This window comes from Loxodonta africana, chromosome 23, assembly GCF_030014295.1.
Source record: "Loxodonta africana isolate mLoxAfr1 chromosome 23, mLoxAfr1.hap2, whole genome shotgun sequence".
Taxonomy (NCBI): Eukaryota; Metazoa; Chordata; class Mammalia; order Proboscidea; family Elephantidae; genus Loxodonta; species Loxodonta africana.
The window spans coordinates 76,806,223-76,821,744 of record NC_087364.1 but is presented as its reverse complement, the minus strand read 5'-3'; the positions used below and the strand labels follow the sequence as shown (position 1 = coordinate 76,821,744).

General features: G+C 45.7%; 1 long non-coding RNA gene across 7 annotated transcripts in view; it reads left to right on the top strand.

The window, feature by feature from the left end:
- The window catches only part of LOC111752287 (uncharacterized), an 86,566-nt gene that overhangs the window by 23,686 nt on the left and 47,358 nt on the right, over window positions 1-15,522 (top strand). For all 7 annotated transcript variants that reach the window (XR_010319173.1, XR_010319172.1, XR_010319170.1 and 4 more), the window contains one exon: window positions 4,413-4,707. This is a non-coding gene — a long non-coding RNA (uncharacterized LOC111752287). The remainder of the gene's footprint in view (window positions 1-4,412; window positions 4,708-15,522) is intronic.

Here is a 15,522-nt window from a genome sequence, read left to right as displayed (position 1 = left end):
TTCATGTCAATCAAAATTTCCAACTTACATTCAAATCAGAACTCTGCCCCTCCTTCCAGTGTCCAGGGAAGGCATTTCTCAGGAGGTGAAGGGCCAGGTCTTTTATGTACTTGAATCATGGCCCATGGCACAGTGAGGGGTCGGCCAGGCACTTACTTCTCTTGCTTACACAAAACCCACTTATGGCTCCTGGCCTCCTCAGGATAAAGTCTAACTTCTAACATGATTTATAGTCTGTCTTAGCTTCCCAGTGCTGCTGTAACAGAAATACCACAAGTGGGTGGCTTTAAAGAACAGAGATTTATTTTCTCACAGTTCAGGAGGCTGGAAGTCCAAATTCAGCCTGTGGCTCTAGAGGGAGGTCTTTTCTTGTCTGTTTGAAGCAGGCCTGGTGCCACAATGGCTAAGCACTCAGCTGCTCTGTGGGGCAAAGTCGTGGCAGTCTGCTTCTATGAAGATTACAGCCTTGGAAACCCTGTGGGGCAGTTCTCCTCTATCCTGTAATGTTGCTATGAGTCTGAATAGACTCAATGGCAATGGGTTTTTTTCATTTCTAGTAACTGGCAATCTTTGGAGTCTCTGGGCTTGTTGACCTATCTGCCTGTCTTCAGATAGCATCTGTCCTCCCCTTGTGTTTATTTCTGTGTCTAAATCTGGTCTTTTTTATAACTGACAAATGATCAGGTTTAGGACACAGCCTACACTGAGATGGTCCATTAACATAACAAAGAAAGCCCTATTCCCAAGTGGGATTACATCCACAGGGATAGGGGTTAGGATTCCAACACATTTTTTAAATCCACTGCCATCAAGTCTATCCCAACTCATAGTAACCCTATAGGACAGAGTAGAACTGCCCCATAGGGATGTCAAGACTATAAATCTTTTTTTTTTCCTAAGTTTTATTTATTTTGTTGTTGTTACTGAAAATATACACAGCAAAACATACACAAATTCCACTATTTCTACATGTACCATTTAGTGACACTGATTACAGTCTTTGAGTCGTGCAGCCATTCTCACCCTCCTTTTCTGAGTTGTTCCTCCCTCGTTAACATAAACTCACTGCTCCCCTAGGGTTCCTGTCCAATCTTTTGAGTTGTTGTCAATTATATATATATATATATATATACATTTTTTAGGCAGTTCTTTAAAGAGCATAATGCTCAAGACAGGCCTTTTTTTATTAGTTAAGCTAAACTATTGTTCAGTTTTAAGATGACTTCTGGGGATGTTTTTGGTTTAAGGTTTAAAGATTATTTCAGGGCAATAATTTCAGGGGTTCATCCAGCTTCCATGGCTCCAGAAATTCTACAGTCCATGAGAGTTTGAAATTCTGTTCTACATTTTCCTCTTTTGATGAGGATTTTTTAATTAAAATGTTCAGTGAAGATAGCCAGGCACCATCCTCTTCTTCTGGTCTCATGGCAAAGGAGGTAGTTGTTCACAGAGGCAGTTAGCCATACATTCTCGTCTTCCTCCTGTTCCTGACTTACCATCCGTTTCTGCTCCAGGTGACTAGAGAACAGTTGTTGTGATTTAGATAGCTGCTTGTAAGCTTTTAGGGCTGTCATGGATTGAATTGTGTCCCTCTGAAGTATGTGTATCAGTTTGGCTAGGCCACGATTCCAAGTATTGTGTGATTGCCCACAGTTTTTGTCATCTGGTGTGATTTTCCCGTCTCTATGATGTTGATGAGATGGATCAGCAGCAGTTATGTTGATGAGGCGGGACTCAATCTACAAGATTGGATTGTGTCTTGAGCCAATCTCTTTTGAGGTATAAAAGAGAGAAGCGAGCAGAGAGACAGGTGGACCTAATCCCACAAGGAAAGCAGCATCAGGAGCAGAGCACATCCTTTGGACCCAGGGTTCCTGCATGGAGAAGCTCCTAGACCAGGAGAAGATTGATGACAAGGACCTTCCCCCAGAGCCGACAGTGAGAATAAGCCTTCCTCTGGAGCGAGCACCCTGAACTTGGACTTCTAGCCTACTAGACTGTGAGAGAATAAATTGCTTTTTGTTGAAGCCTTCCACTTGGGTATTTCTGTTATAGCAGCACTAGATAACTAAACACCATACACTACACAACACACTAGGAGGTAGAACAGAAGCACCAAACACGTTATTAGGCCAGATAAATAACTGGGATGTCCCATGAAAACATTACCCTAAATCTTCAGATCAAGAAACCAAATCCTATGAGGTGTTTGCTTGTACATAAGCAGACCCCGCAGCTACTCTTTTTTGTTCTTTGTCATTGTAAGTATAGACATCACACAACCTTTGCCAACTGAACTGTTTACAGGTATACACTTGTTGACAGCAGTTACAATCATGGGCTGTGCAATGCCCTTAATCAATGCGATTTCTTTCCATCACCGAAGGCTGTAAATCTTTATGGAAGTAGACTGCTACATCTTTCACCCGCCGAGAAGCTGGTGGGTTTAAAAAGCCAACCTTTCTGTGAGCGCTTAACTACTGCACCACACATATTTTGAGGGAACACAATTCAGTCCACAACTCAAACCTTTTGTAATCTTGCCCATCTGCCTCACTCCACCCTTTCTCCACTCCATTGCCATCTCACTCCTCAAAAAAGGAGCCCTGGTGGCACAACGGTCAAGCGCTTGGCTGTTAATGAAAAGGTTGGTGGTTTGAACCCACCAGCTGCTCTGGAGGAGGGAGATGTGGCAGTCTGCTTCCACAAAGACTGTCGTTGTTGTTAGGTGCCATTGAGTCACCTCTGACTTGGAGTGACCCTGTGCACAGCAGAACGAAACACTGCCCGGTCCTGCGCTGTCCTCACAATCGTTGCTGTGTTTGAGCCCATTGTTGCAGCCACTGGGTCAGTCCACCTTGTTGAGGGTCTTCCTCTTTTTTGCCCACCCTCTACCTGACCAAGCATGATGTCCTTCACCAGGGACTGGCCCCTCCTAAAAACATGCCCAAAGTACGGAGTCTCGCCATCCTTGCTCCTAAGGAGCATTCTGGCTGTATTTCTTCCAAGAGAGATTTGGGTTTTTTTTTCCTCCTGTAAAAATTACAGCCTAGGAAACCCTACGGGGCAGTTCTACTCTGCTCTATAGGATTGCTATGACTCAGAATCGACTCAATGGCAACCAGTTTTTTTTTTTTTTTTCTTGCCCCTCACATTCTTCACAATGTTTGTTCCTTGAAAGACAAGGATTTTTTTTCTTCACAGCAAGGCCTCTGCACAAGCTCCTCTCTCTACCTGAAATGTTTTCTCACTCACTTATCTTTCCTTTTCAGCTCGGTTAAACCTCACTCATCCTTCAGATCTCGGGTTAGATACCTCTTCCCCCAGGAAGCCTTCTCTGACCACCCAGACTAGCCTAGGTTCCCTTGCCCTGTGCTTGTCAGTCCTTATTGTGATAGCCTGTGTCCCACTGGATCAGAAGTTCTTGAGGACAGAAACCATACTTGCTTTATTCACCACGTTATCTCCAGCATGCAGCCTGATGCCTGGCACAGAGTAGGTGCTCAGTCTATACGGGATGAACATGGCTTGAAAGCAGCTGTGAGCCCTGAGAGCAGCAGCAAAGCCAGAGGTCTTTTCAGACAGATTCTTTGTACTGTAGGATGTGAGAGGGGCTGATAGGGCCCCTGGAAGTGGTAGGAAGTAGCAGTAAAGATGTACTGATGGAGGGAAGAGGGTGTCTCTTTAGCAGAGACTCTGAGCTGGCAGGCTCGAGGTCTCTGCTGAGGTTCTGCCGCCTGCCTTGCCCAGGGCCAGCTGGAGTGTTTTGCTTGGGAGTCCCTGGAGGGGACTTTTGACACCATATTTCATGAGCCCCCTGGATTCAATCAGCAGAACTGTCTCAACCCATCTGTTTAAATCTTTCTACTCAAATGTCAGCCCTAACTGGAGATTGATGGTTTGTTCCCTCAAGGTCAGGTAAAGGGCAAAGGAGGCCCCATGACTTGATGGAGAAAAGTGGAGAGAGTCACCTGGAAGGATGGGGGCTATTTGCTTGGTCTTCCTGCCACCTCCAGGGGCTTTTCTGTGTGACTTGAGAGATGCTGGAAAACTGCTCTCTCAGGCTAACAGGGCCGGACAAAACAGCAGTCCATGAGCTCCTCTTGTTTGTCCCTTGGGCTACTGCTGACTCCTCCGCTCCCAGGCTCACGACTGGGCCTTGTTCAACGTGCAGGATGATGGAGGTGGGCACTGTGTAGGAAAGGCAGGCAGCTGTCAAAGGGCCTGCAGCTCCAGTTGGGCCGTACCCTGCCCCTCAGTCCAGAAGACAAGCAGGGTAGTGGTTGAGAGTGTGGACACTGAACCTGGATGGTCTGGGTTTTAATCCCAGCTTGTTGATGTCATTTATGACTGACAATGTGATCTTCTTAGGCAGTGGTGGTTCTCTGCTAAAATTCTCACCTTCCACACAGGAGACCTGGGTTCAACTCCCGGTTGATGCACCTCAAGGGTAGCCACCACCCACCTGTCAGTGGAGGCTTGCATGTTGCCGTGATGCTGGACGGATTTCAGCGGAGCTCCCAGACTAAGACTGACTAAGAAGAAAGGCCTGGAGATCTATTTCTGACCCAGCCAATGAAAACCCTATAGATCTACGACCTGTGGGGCTGGCGCGGGACCAGGCAGTGTTTCCTTCCGTTGCCCGTGTGGTTGCCGTGAGATGCAGCTCGCTCGACAGCAGCTAACAGCAACAACATGTGATCTTAGGTGAGTTACGCAGAAGTCCTTTGCCTCCGTTTCTTCTTTTGCATCTAGCTCCTGTTTTGAAAGTCCTTATGATAGTACCTGCGTGTAGCAAGTACTGAAGCCATTTTTTCATTTGGGTGAGTTCTGAGGACTCTTTCACTATAAAATTCATCACCTGCCTTGGTCCAAATCCTGACTCCACCACTGGCTGGCTGGGAGGGGTTGTACCTGGGTTAACTGAGCACCCCCAAGTGCCTGGTGGCAGTGCCTGGCATGTGGTAGGTACTTGAGAAATTTTAATGGATGAGTGTGTTGGTGGATGTTGCGTGGTGAAGCTCCTGTGAAGAGGCATGACAGATGTGGTTACGAAGCATGAGTGCTGGTTTCCTCTGCTGCTAACAGCTGGACCTCAGCCTAGCGGACAAGGCCTTGAGGAAGGAGGAGAGGCCTCCCTTTTCCTGGAAGATGGATTTGTGGTTTTGAGGAACACTGAAGCCATCAGCTAGGGCTTGGGTGTCCAAGACTAGACGGATATATGGAAGAACCTTCCTTAGGCCTGACCCCCCGGAGCAGGAAGACCTGCTCGCAGCTGACCTGGAACCCAGCTGTCCAGCAGAATAGAAAAACCAGGGACTTGGAACCTGAAGGCCCGAGTGTGAACCCGGTTGTAGTGTGTGCTGTGGAGCAGAGCACATACTACACTGAGCAATCAGTTTCGGTAAACTAAACAATGAATATTAAAGCACTTCTCACAATATTGAGAATGCATGGGAGCTTTACGAAACCCGTTGTTCCCTCTTCTTTCTCAGAACACCAAATTTTATGACCTTCATGTGGCATTTTTTAGTTTCCAAAGTGCTTTTCACACACCTTTCCGTGTAAGGAGCACCCTGCAGGGCAGGAATGTCCTGTCTCTCCTGGAGGTTTGATTCAGAGTGGTCACTCAAGGTCACCTGGCTAACTGAACCCACATCCTCTGACTGTAATGCTTGCTGCCCTTCTTTTCCCCTCTGCATCCCAGTCAAACCAAATCCAAACTCACGGCCATTGAGTTGATTCCAACTCATAGCGACCCCATAGGGCTTCCAAGGCTGTAAATCTTTATAGAAGCATACTGCCACATCTTTCTCCCACAGAACTGCTGGTGGTTTTGAACTGCTGACCTTTCGGTCAGCAGTCAATTGTTTTAACCACTGCGCTACCAGGGTTCCTTGAGCATCCCAGTATATTGCTCAAATTCTCAGATGAATGTGAGCTCACTTAGCTGGTTGAATGAGGATGAAGTCTGGTGAATGTGTATGTGGGTGGATGTGACGGTCATGAATCAAACACTTGAGCTGGTGCTACCAATCCTGGGAACTGCAGACAGAGCCGAAGGTCACCCAGAGCCAGCTAGCCCAGCCTGTCACACCTCGGCTCAGGCATAGGTCATGCATCCAGGAAAGCACAAGGACAACTTGGGAGCTGAGGCAGTGTGGATTCCAGGCTCACAGTACAGAAATTCTTCTAAATAAGGAAAGTACTGAAGGGAAATAAGTGTAATTTCTTTTCATTTGGGGAATTCAGCAATGTCTGGTATACATTTCTGGAGAGTTTCCTCTCAGGAGAGGATTTAAGAACTTGATTTGAAATTTTAAGCTCAACTTGAACACTAAAGAAAGTCTTTTATGCCTCTTCATAGCATCTTTGCCAGCAACATTTATGCTCATGTTCATTCGCTCCAAAGTTTGTGCCTGTTATGTACCATGCTCAGTCCCAGGCACTCTGCGGGGTACAGAGTGGACCACGGTGTGGTCCCTAACCTTGAGGAGCTTCCAACTGGTCAGCAGTGGAGACAGATTCTGGCCAGGCAGTCTGACTCTGCGTTCTCTGTTCTAAATTAATATTATGCTACCTCAGTTGAAAAGACACCCAGCTCAGTCTGGAGGAATCAAGGAAGGCTTTCAGAAAGAGCTCTCCTTTCGATTTGAGCTCACCAAGTGGAGAAAGTTGGAAGGGTGTTGTGAAGAGGCATACCCAAGGACCTGCAGAGTGTGTGGACTATGAATAACAACAATGGAAGAAAGGGATCTTAGTTTCCTGGTGCTGCTGTAACAGAAATACCACAAGTGGGGGTCTTTAACAAATAGAAATTTATTTTTTCACACTTCAGGAGGCTAGAAGTCTGAATTCAGGACACTGGCTCTCAGGGAAGGCTCCTTGTCTGCTCTGGAGAGAAATCCTTGTCTCGGCTTCTCTAGCTGGCCATCCTTGGCATTCCTGGGCTTGTAGACCGGTCTACCTCTGTCCTCTTCAGATGGTGTTGATATTCCCTATGTCTGCCTTCTTCTCTGCCGGTCCCCTCTCTTATTCCTCAGAGGTGATTGATTTAAAACACGCCCTACACTGATATGGCCACATTAATATAACAAAGAAAACCCTATTCCCAAATGGGGTTACAATCACAGCTATAGAGTTTAGAATTTACAACGTATGTGTCAGCCTGGACGATTGCGCCTGCCTCCTGCCTCCCTGCAATCTCCACACAGCAGCCAGAGGCATCTTTTTAAAAAACTGGATCATGTCAGTGCTCTAGTTAAAAACAGCAAAAAAGCCCCCAAACCAGCTGCCATCAAGCCGATGTCCATTCATGGCAACCCCACGTGTACTAGAGTAGAGCTGTGCTCCACGAGGTTTGCAATGGCTGTGACGTCTTGAAAGTAGATCACCAGGCCATTCTTCCGAGGCACCTCTGGATGGATTCAAACCTTTCGGTTAGTAGCTGAGCGCTTAACTCTCTGTGCCGCTCAGATGCCCCATTGCTCTTGGAATAAAACCCAAAGTCATTATGGTGGCCTTCAGTCCTGGCTACCTCTCCTTACGATGGACATCAGAGTCCTGGCTAGCTCTCCTTACGATGGACATCAGGGTCCTGGCTAGCTCTCCTTATGATGGACATCAGGGTCCTGGCTACCTGTCCTTATGATGGTCTCAGGGTCCTGGCTACCTGTCCTTATGATGGCCTCAGTGTCCTGGCTCCCTCTCCTTATGATGGCCTCAGCGTCCTGGTTACCTGTCCTTATGATGGTCTCAGGGTCCTGGCTGCCTGTTCTTATGATGGCCTCAGGGTCCTGGCTACCTCTCCTTATAATGGCCTCAGGGTCCTGGCTACCTGTTCTTATGATGGCCTCAGGGTCCTGGCTACCTGTTCTTATGATGGCCTCAGGGTCCTGGTTACCTCTCCTTATGATGGCCTCAGGGTCCTGGCTACCTGTTCTTATGATGGCCTCAGGGTCCTGGCTACCTCTCCTTATGATGGCCTCAGGGTCCTGGCTACCTGTTCTTATGATGGCCTCAGGGTCCTGGCTACCTGTCCTTATGATGGTCTCAGGGTCCTGGCTACCTGTTCTTATGATGGCCTCAGGGTCCTGGCTCCCTCTCCTTATGATGGCTTCAGGGTCCTGGCTGCCTCTCCTTATAATGGCCTCAGTGTCCTGGCTACCTGTTCGTATGATGGCTTCAGGGTCCTGGCTACCTGTTCTTATGATGGCCTCAGGGTCCTGGCTACCTGTTCGTATGATGGCCTCAGGGTCCTGGCTACCTGTTCTTATGATGGCCTCAGGGTCCTGGCTGCCTGTTCTTATGATGGCCTCAGGGTCCTGGCTACCTCTCCTTATGATGGCCTCAGGGTCCTGGCTACCTGTTCTTATGATGGCCTCAGGGTCCTGGCTGCCTCTCCTTATGATGGCCTCAGGGTCCTGGCTCCCTCTCCTGGAGTCTCAGGCTCAGTCTGCTCTCACTCTTGCTTGGCAGCCTCTGGCCAACTGGCCTTCTGAGCACTCCTTGTTTTAAAACGCCCTTCCCTGAGCTGTTCCTACCAGGCATCCCTTCTCTGCTTTCAGCTTAAATAGACTTTTTTCAGGGAGGCTGTCTTCACAGCTCCTCAGGTTATCACAGCTCCCTGTGCATTTCCTTCCTAGCTCATTTTGTAAAATTGTTGTAAAAATGTCTACAACACAAAACTTGCCTATTTAGCGTTCTTCAGGTGCACAATTTAGTGATATCAATACATTGATTGTGTTGTACAACCGTCACCCACGGTCATTGCCAAATTTCCCATCGCCATAAACAGAAACTCACTGTGTATAGCTCATTTAAAATACACGTAATATGTGATGTCTGTCTGTCCTGGGAGAACATGAGCACCTGGGGGCAGGGGCACGTTTGTCCTTGCACGAAGGCATCATCAATCCTGGCACTGGAGCACGGAGACACTCAGGAAGTATGTGCTGAGGGAATGATTGAATGAAGAAAGGACAGCGAGGCTCACTTCCTACGTTGTCTCTCCCATTTCAACATGGGAAGGGATGCTGAGTGAAAAAACAGCTCACTCTCTTTCATCTTGTCTTTCTCTTTGCCAAACTTACTTACTGGCTATGAAGATTAATTTCTGACACTGTTTTTTTCCCCGAAGACGCTTGCTCAGAGTGCTGACTGGTTGAGGCCAGTGGTGACAGCTTTTCATCAAGTCCAAGAGCCGTTGCTTGCTCCTGCCGATCAGAAAACCTCAGGGTGTCACAGCAGGGAAGCAGAAATTAATTCAGACCTCTGAAGGGGGCAAATGGAAGAGTGGAAGGGAGTTGGAGAGCGGCTCAGCCTCTTTGTTGCGTAAATGAGGAAACTGAGCCCCGAGAGGTCAAGGAAAACAGAACCCCGTCCTGATTTCCTGCAGCTCTCCCCAAACCCTGTCCCTGTCAGAGCCTGGGTCTGACAGGGTGAGTAGCACCATCCCCTTGGGGTCTTGCCTTGCCGAGGTCTGTTCTGATGGGGATACAAAGGGCTGTGTTGTCAATGGCCTTTTCTTTTTGAGCAAGTTAGGGAGGTGCCTGACATTGCTGAGTGCCCTCCACAACTCTAGTTTTGGTTAAGCTTCCCATGAATTTACTGAGTTTTTGTTATCAGCTGCTGTCGAGTTGGCCCCGGAATCATGGTGATCCCATGTACAATGGAACAAAACACTGCCCGGTTCTGCACCATCTCCTCTTAGGTTGCAGGTTGGATTACTATGGTCCATAGGGTTCTCGCTGGCTGGATTGTGGAAGTAGATCACCAGGCCCTTCCTCCTAGTCAGTCTTAGTCTGGAAGCTCTACTGAAACCTGTTCAGCATGCTAGCAATGGCGGGAATTGAACCTGGTCTGCATGGAAATTGAGAATTCTACCACTTAACCACTGATGCCTCACAGTGAAGCTTTAGGGGGGAAGCTCATTTTTATCTTCCTAATCACACCTTTCGGGAGAAAGATGTTGCAGTCTGTTTCCATAAAGATTTACAGCCTTGGCAACACTATGGGGGCAGTTCTACTTTGTCCTGTAGGGTTGCTATGAGTCAGAATCAATTCAATAGCAATGGGTTTGTATTCCAGGCACAAAGGCGTAAAAATATTGGTTACTCCACCTCACTCCCAACTATTGCCACCTGCTTCTGTTCCTCACACTCTTCCGAAGTAGCTTTCTCAAGATCACTAACAGTCTTCTAATTGCCAAATCTCGCGGTTCTCATCTTACCCGGATTCTCTGCAGTCTACGAAAGGGTGGGCATTCTCTACTTCCTAACTCTCACGCTTGACATCGGTGGAACTTTCTCATCATATGTTCTGGGCTGTTCCGAGCTTCTTAATGGCTGTCCCCAGTGTCTACTTCTTGAAAGTTGGTGGAAAACCAGTGTGTGTGTGAGTACATGCCTGCGTGAGTGTGTGTGTGCGTGTGCTGCAAGTGTGTGTGCACGTGTGTGTATCTCTGTGTGTGGGCACGAGGGTGAAGGTAAGGGCGGGAGTCCATCCTTGGTCTTATGTCTTCTCGCTCTGATGTACTTCCTGGGTGATTTCATCTACGTCCCATGGTTTTAACCTCTTTCCCAAGCCCCAGACTGAAGTTTCCACTTACAGGCACATAAACCAATGGGACTCAAAATAAACGTAGCGCTCCCATAAATCAATTCCTCTTTGCATGTTTTTGGCTATTTACGTCACCCCTGAATCAGTCTTCTAAGCCTGGAATCAGGAGTCATGCCTCATTCATGCATTCGACAGCCGTTTTCTGAGCACCTACTATGTGCCAGGGATTAGTATATTTTATACCTACTATGTGCCAGAGATACAGCAATGCACAAAACAAACAAAAATTCCCCGCCCTCTGCCATTCTTAAGGACCGCTCCTACCCCTTCCCTCTGCATCCGTGGTTTCCAGTCCTTGAGGCTGTTCACCACTCCAATCTGTCCCCTTCCCTCCATCCCACTGTGTTCCCCGAGCTCTCCTCACCTCTTACCTGGATTACTTCACTGCCTCCTAACCGGTCTCCCTGACACCATCTGCTCCCACTCTTCACTAGAGTTTACTGGAAAAATATTTTTAAAAACTAGAAAAACTGAAAAAAATCTAGCTTCCAGTTCACCAAAGAACTCTTTTGTTTGCCTCAAGACACCATTTTTTATCTGTCCTCTTCTGACTTCTCCAGCCTTACTTATTGTGAGGTTTATCTACAATATAAATGAACAGAGTGAACACTTTTACCACCCCTCAAACATGTCAGGTTCGCTCCTGACGCTTGGTTATCTTCGCACTTTTATCAGCTCTGCCTGTGTTGTCCTTTCTCTGCTACTTTGACTGAAGTTTGTGGCAGTTCAGGCGCTATCTCCTCTGTGGAAATTAATATTTTAAGGCAGGGCTGGTTGTTCCTTCTTTCCTTTCTCTCCTCAACCCCAAATTCCCACAGAACCTTGTTCATGCCACTTTTGAGATAACTGTTGTATTGTGCTGCTATTACCTGTTTTCTCGGAGGATGACAGAGTTACCCTAAGCCTTTATCTTTAACTCTCCAGCCCTGGTGGACTAACCAGTTCGTAGGAGGCACTTGGCACATCATTTATAAAGAAAGATATATTCTCTAACCTTCAGGACTTTTAGTCTGGCAGAAAAGAAAGACTAAGCACTAACACCAGGAAGTCCATGATTGGTGCTGTGTATGTTAGAATTATTTCTAAGTATCTTAAAGTGTTGATTGCTAGTGTAAATACAAACTTTTCTTCATTACATTTTTCAGTTGGTTTCTTCTGGTGGGTGGTATAGGGCTTTGTATTCGTTTCTTATGGTTACTGTATCAAATTACCAAAAATATGGTGGCTTAAAACAACAGAAATTTATTCTGTCACAGTTCTGGAGGTCAAACATCTGAAATTAGTGTCACTGAGCCAAAACCCAGGTGTCAGCAGGATACTCAGTTCTGGAGTCTCTAAGGGAGAATCAGTTCCTTGCCTCTTCCAGCTTCTGGTGGCTGCTGGCATTCCTTTGCTTGTGGCCACATCACTCCACAAGTGACAGTCCTGTGATGTAATTCATAAGGACTTTGAGAAGGTCCCAGTTGCCCTTGTTGTTGTTACATGTCATCGAGTTGCTTCTGACTCATAGCAACCCTAAATACAACAGGAGGAAACACTGCCCGCTCCTGCGCCATCCTCACAATCGTTGTTATGCTGGAGCCCATTGTTGCAGCCACTTCGTCAATGCATCTCATTGAAGGTCTTCCTCTTTTTTCTGACCCTATATTTTACCAAGCATGATGTCCTTCTCCAGGGATTGGTACCTCCTGAAAACATGTCCAAAGTGTGTGAGACGAAGAGTCACCATCCCTGTGTCTAAGCACCATTCTGTACTCCTTTCAAGACAGGTTTGTTCCTTCTTTTGGCAGTCCATGGTATATTCAATCTTCTTCGCCAACACCACAATTCAAAGGCATCAATTTTTCTCCGGTCTTCTTTGTTCCTCGTCTAGCTTTCACACGCATGTGAGGCGACTGAAAACGCCGTGGCTTGGGTTAGGCACACCTTAGGTCCTTGAGGTGACATCTTTGCTTTTTAACACTTTCAAGAAGTCTTTTGCAGTAGATTTGCCCACTGCAACGTGTCATTTGATTTCTTGACTGCTGCTTCTGTGGGTGTTGATTGTGGATCCAAGTAAAATGAAATCCTTGACAACTTAAGTCTTTTCTCCATTTATCATGGTGTTACTTATTAGTCCAGTTGTGAGAATTTTTACTTTCTTTATGTTTGACACGTAATCCGTACTGAAGACTGTGGTCTTTGACAACTCAGTGATGTACCCTTAAGTTAGCTTTTCCTCCTTCTGTGGCTCAACCTTCTGCTTCCTGGGAGGGTGTATGTGCATGATTTCAGGGAGAAAAGACCAAGGAAATATAAATAAAAAATATTTATCTCCCAAGTTCTTATCACCACAAGTGAAATGAGATTATAGGAGGTTTTTTTCTTTTTCATTCTCTTTGCTTCTTGAATATTCTAAAATCTCATGAATGTATTCTCTTAAAAACTAAAAAATCAGATAACTGACTTTTGGAAATATTTTCCTTGTAAAAATAATAGAAGCTTATTCAAAAATTTTCAAAACATTATAGAAATGTATGCTATACATGGGTCTTGCCCAATTTCTTCTAAGCAAACAGAACATATATTTAAAACTCTTTTATAGAGACCGCTTCTGGTTCGGTATGATGGACTGAGCATATGATTCACATACCCTCCTTCCTCAAATCTCACTGAAATGGCAGCACAGATGTACTCCCAAGGAGACCAGATCAGGAAAACAAATACATTCTGAAAAAGGCAATAAAAAGAGAAAAATCTTGTAAAGTGATAGGAAATGGTGGCATTGAGAACTCATGAAGGCAGGTGTGAGATGGCATTGGAACACAAAACAAGTGCATTTAAGGAATGGATCACCCTCACTTCTTCTGTGACCCCAGTCTTTAGAGAACTGGACTAGGGAGTCTCTGTACTTGGGAACACCAGCAGTGGAAATTTCCCCAGAATGTATTGGTAAGTGAAATAAGCAAACATATTGTAAGACTACATATATATGTATAGATATCTCCATTGCCATTGAGTCAATTGCGACTCATAGCGACCCTATAGGATAGAAGAGAGCTGCCCCATAGGGTTTCCTGGGGCTCTGGTGGTGTAGCGGTTAAGAGCGTGACTGCTAATCAAAGGGTCAGCAGTTCAAATTCACCAGCCGCTCCTTGGAAACCCTATGGGGCAGTTCTGCTGTGTCTTATGGGTCCCTATGAGTTGGACCCAACTTGAGGACACCTAACAACAACAACAACACAGGGTTTCCAGGGAGAGGCTGGTGGATTCCAACTGCCAACCTTTCGGTTAGCAGCTGGCTCCTGTAAGACAATGCATCGGCTAATTCCATGTGTATTAACAGGTACAACAAAGCACACGTACATCAGCGTGAGTGTGCAAGCATAGACAAAGAATGGAAAGACGCTCACAGAACCTGTAATCACATCGCAGTTTCCCAGGGCTAGATGCTGGGCTGTTCTGGCTTCTAAACTCTCTCCCTGGGCGATTTTATTCATTTCCATGGCTTTAAATTCAGCCTTTATGCTGAAAACTCCCAAATTTTTATCTCTGTTAGGTAAGGCTGTCACTCTCGGTCAATCTAAGCCAACCAAGTTATGTACATGTAGCAATGGACATGTAATCCCATCAAAGCCCAGGGACTCGGTGAAATTTTGAGGCAGACACTGTTTCCAGCTAGCTTTGAATCTGAGAGGAAGAAGGGTGCCAGAGCATCACATGGCCACCAGAGTGTCGCTGCCTTTAGCTGCCAGTTGACCCCCCACTCATGGCGACCCTTATCATCCAAACTGTTAGTAACCCTGGGTATTATCAATGAGACATTTTTATCTTTGCTGAAGTGTTAGGAGGAAATAAGTCTAGTTTACATTTCTTCTCTTGTTAGTGAAGTTAGCATTTTTCATATGTTTATAGCCATTTGTATTTCTTTTATAAATTGCCTGTCGTGTCCTTTTCTCATTTATAAATTGCATCGTTAATCTCTTCCTAATTGATATGTAGGCTGTTTTAAGACATATGAATTTTATACCTATGTAATTTTTTTTAATTTGTGTTATGAATATATTTAGCAAACTTTTGAAAATAACTGTTTTGTAATTATTTTACTGTTGCTATTGATGCTGAATGTGCTCGGGATAGTCACAAATCTACATTACATAGGAATAAGAGAGCGGAGTGGGCTTTTGCCAAGTGCTCGTGTCTCTAACAGCATCTTCCAACAGTGGCTTCGAGTGGATCAGTCAATCATGAAAATTTTCTTCCAAAGACTGTTAAAATTATAAATATAAGACTATATTCTTATTAAAATTTTTAATAGTGTAAAAATTTCAATAATCTTTTCAATAATTGTTTCCTCTGTTTACTTTATCACTGAATATCCAAATCACACAGAACACATTGATTTAGGATATAATTCATCTTACTGACTGAGAGTAATGGGCTTGTCTTAAAAACTAAGCCCATTTGGAGATGTTTTTGTGGCCTCTTTGGGAACCATGGACCAGCATTAGGAAATGCTGATTGATGTGATCAGTAAATAAAAACAATAATAGTAAGAAGAAAAACAGCTAACATTTATAGAGCATCAACAATGTGCCAGAGAAGTCCCTGGGTGGAGAAAACAGTTAAGTGCTCGACCATTAGCTCAAAGGTTGGTGGTTTGAACCCAGCCAGAGGCGCCTTGGAAGACAGGCCTGGCTGTCTGCTTCTGAAAGGTCACAGCCGTGAAAACCCGATGGAGCGGTTCTACTCTGCACACATGGGGTCGCCATGAATTAGAACTGAGACAACAGCAACTAACAACAACGACAACTAGCCAGCTAAAAACTAAGAAGAGTATCTTTACGTGAACAACAGTGTGTCAGGTACCACTCTAAGTGTGCTGTATGGATCACATCCTGTACTTCTTAGGACAACTCCATA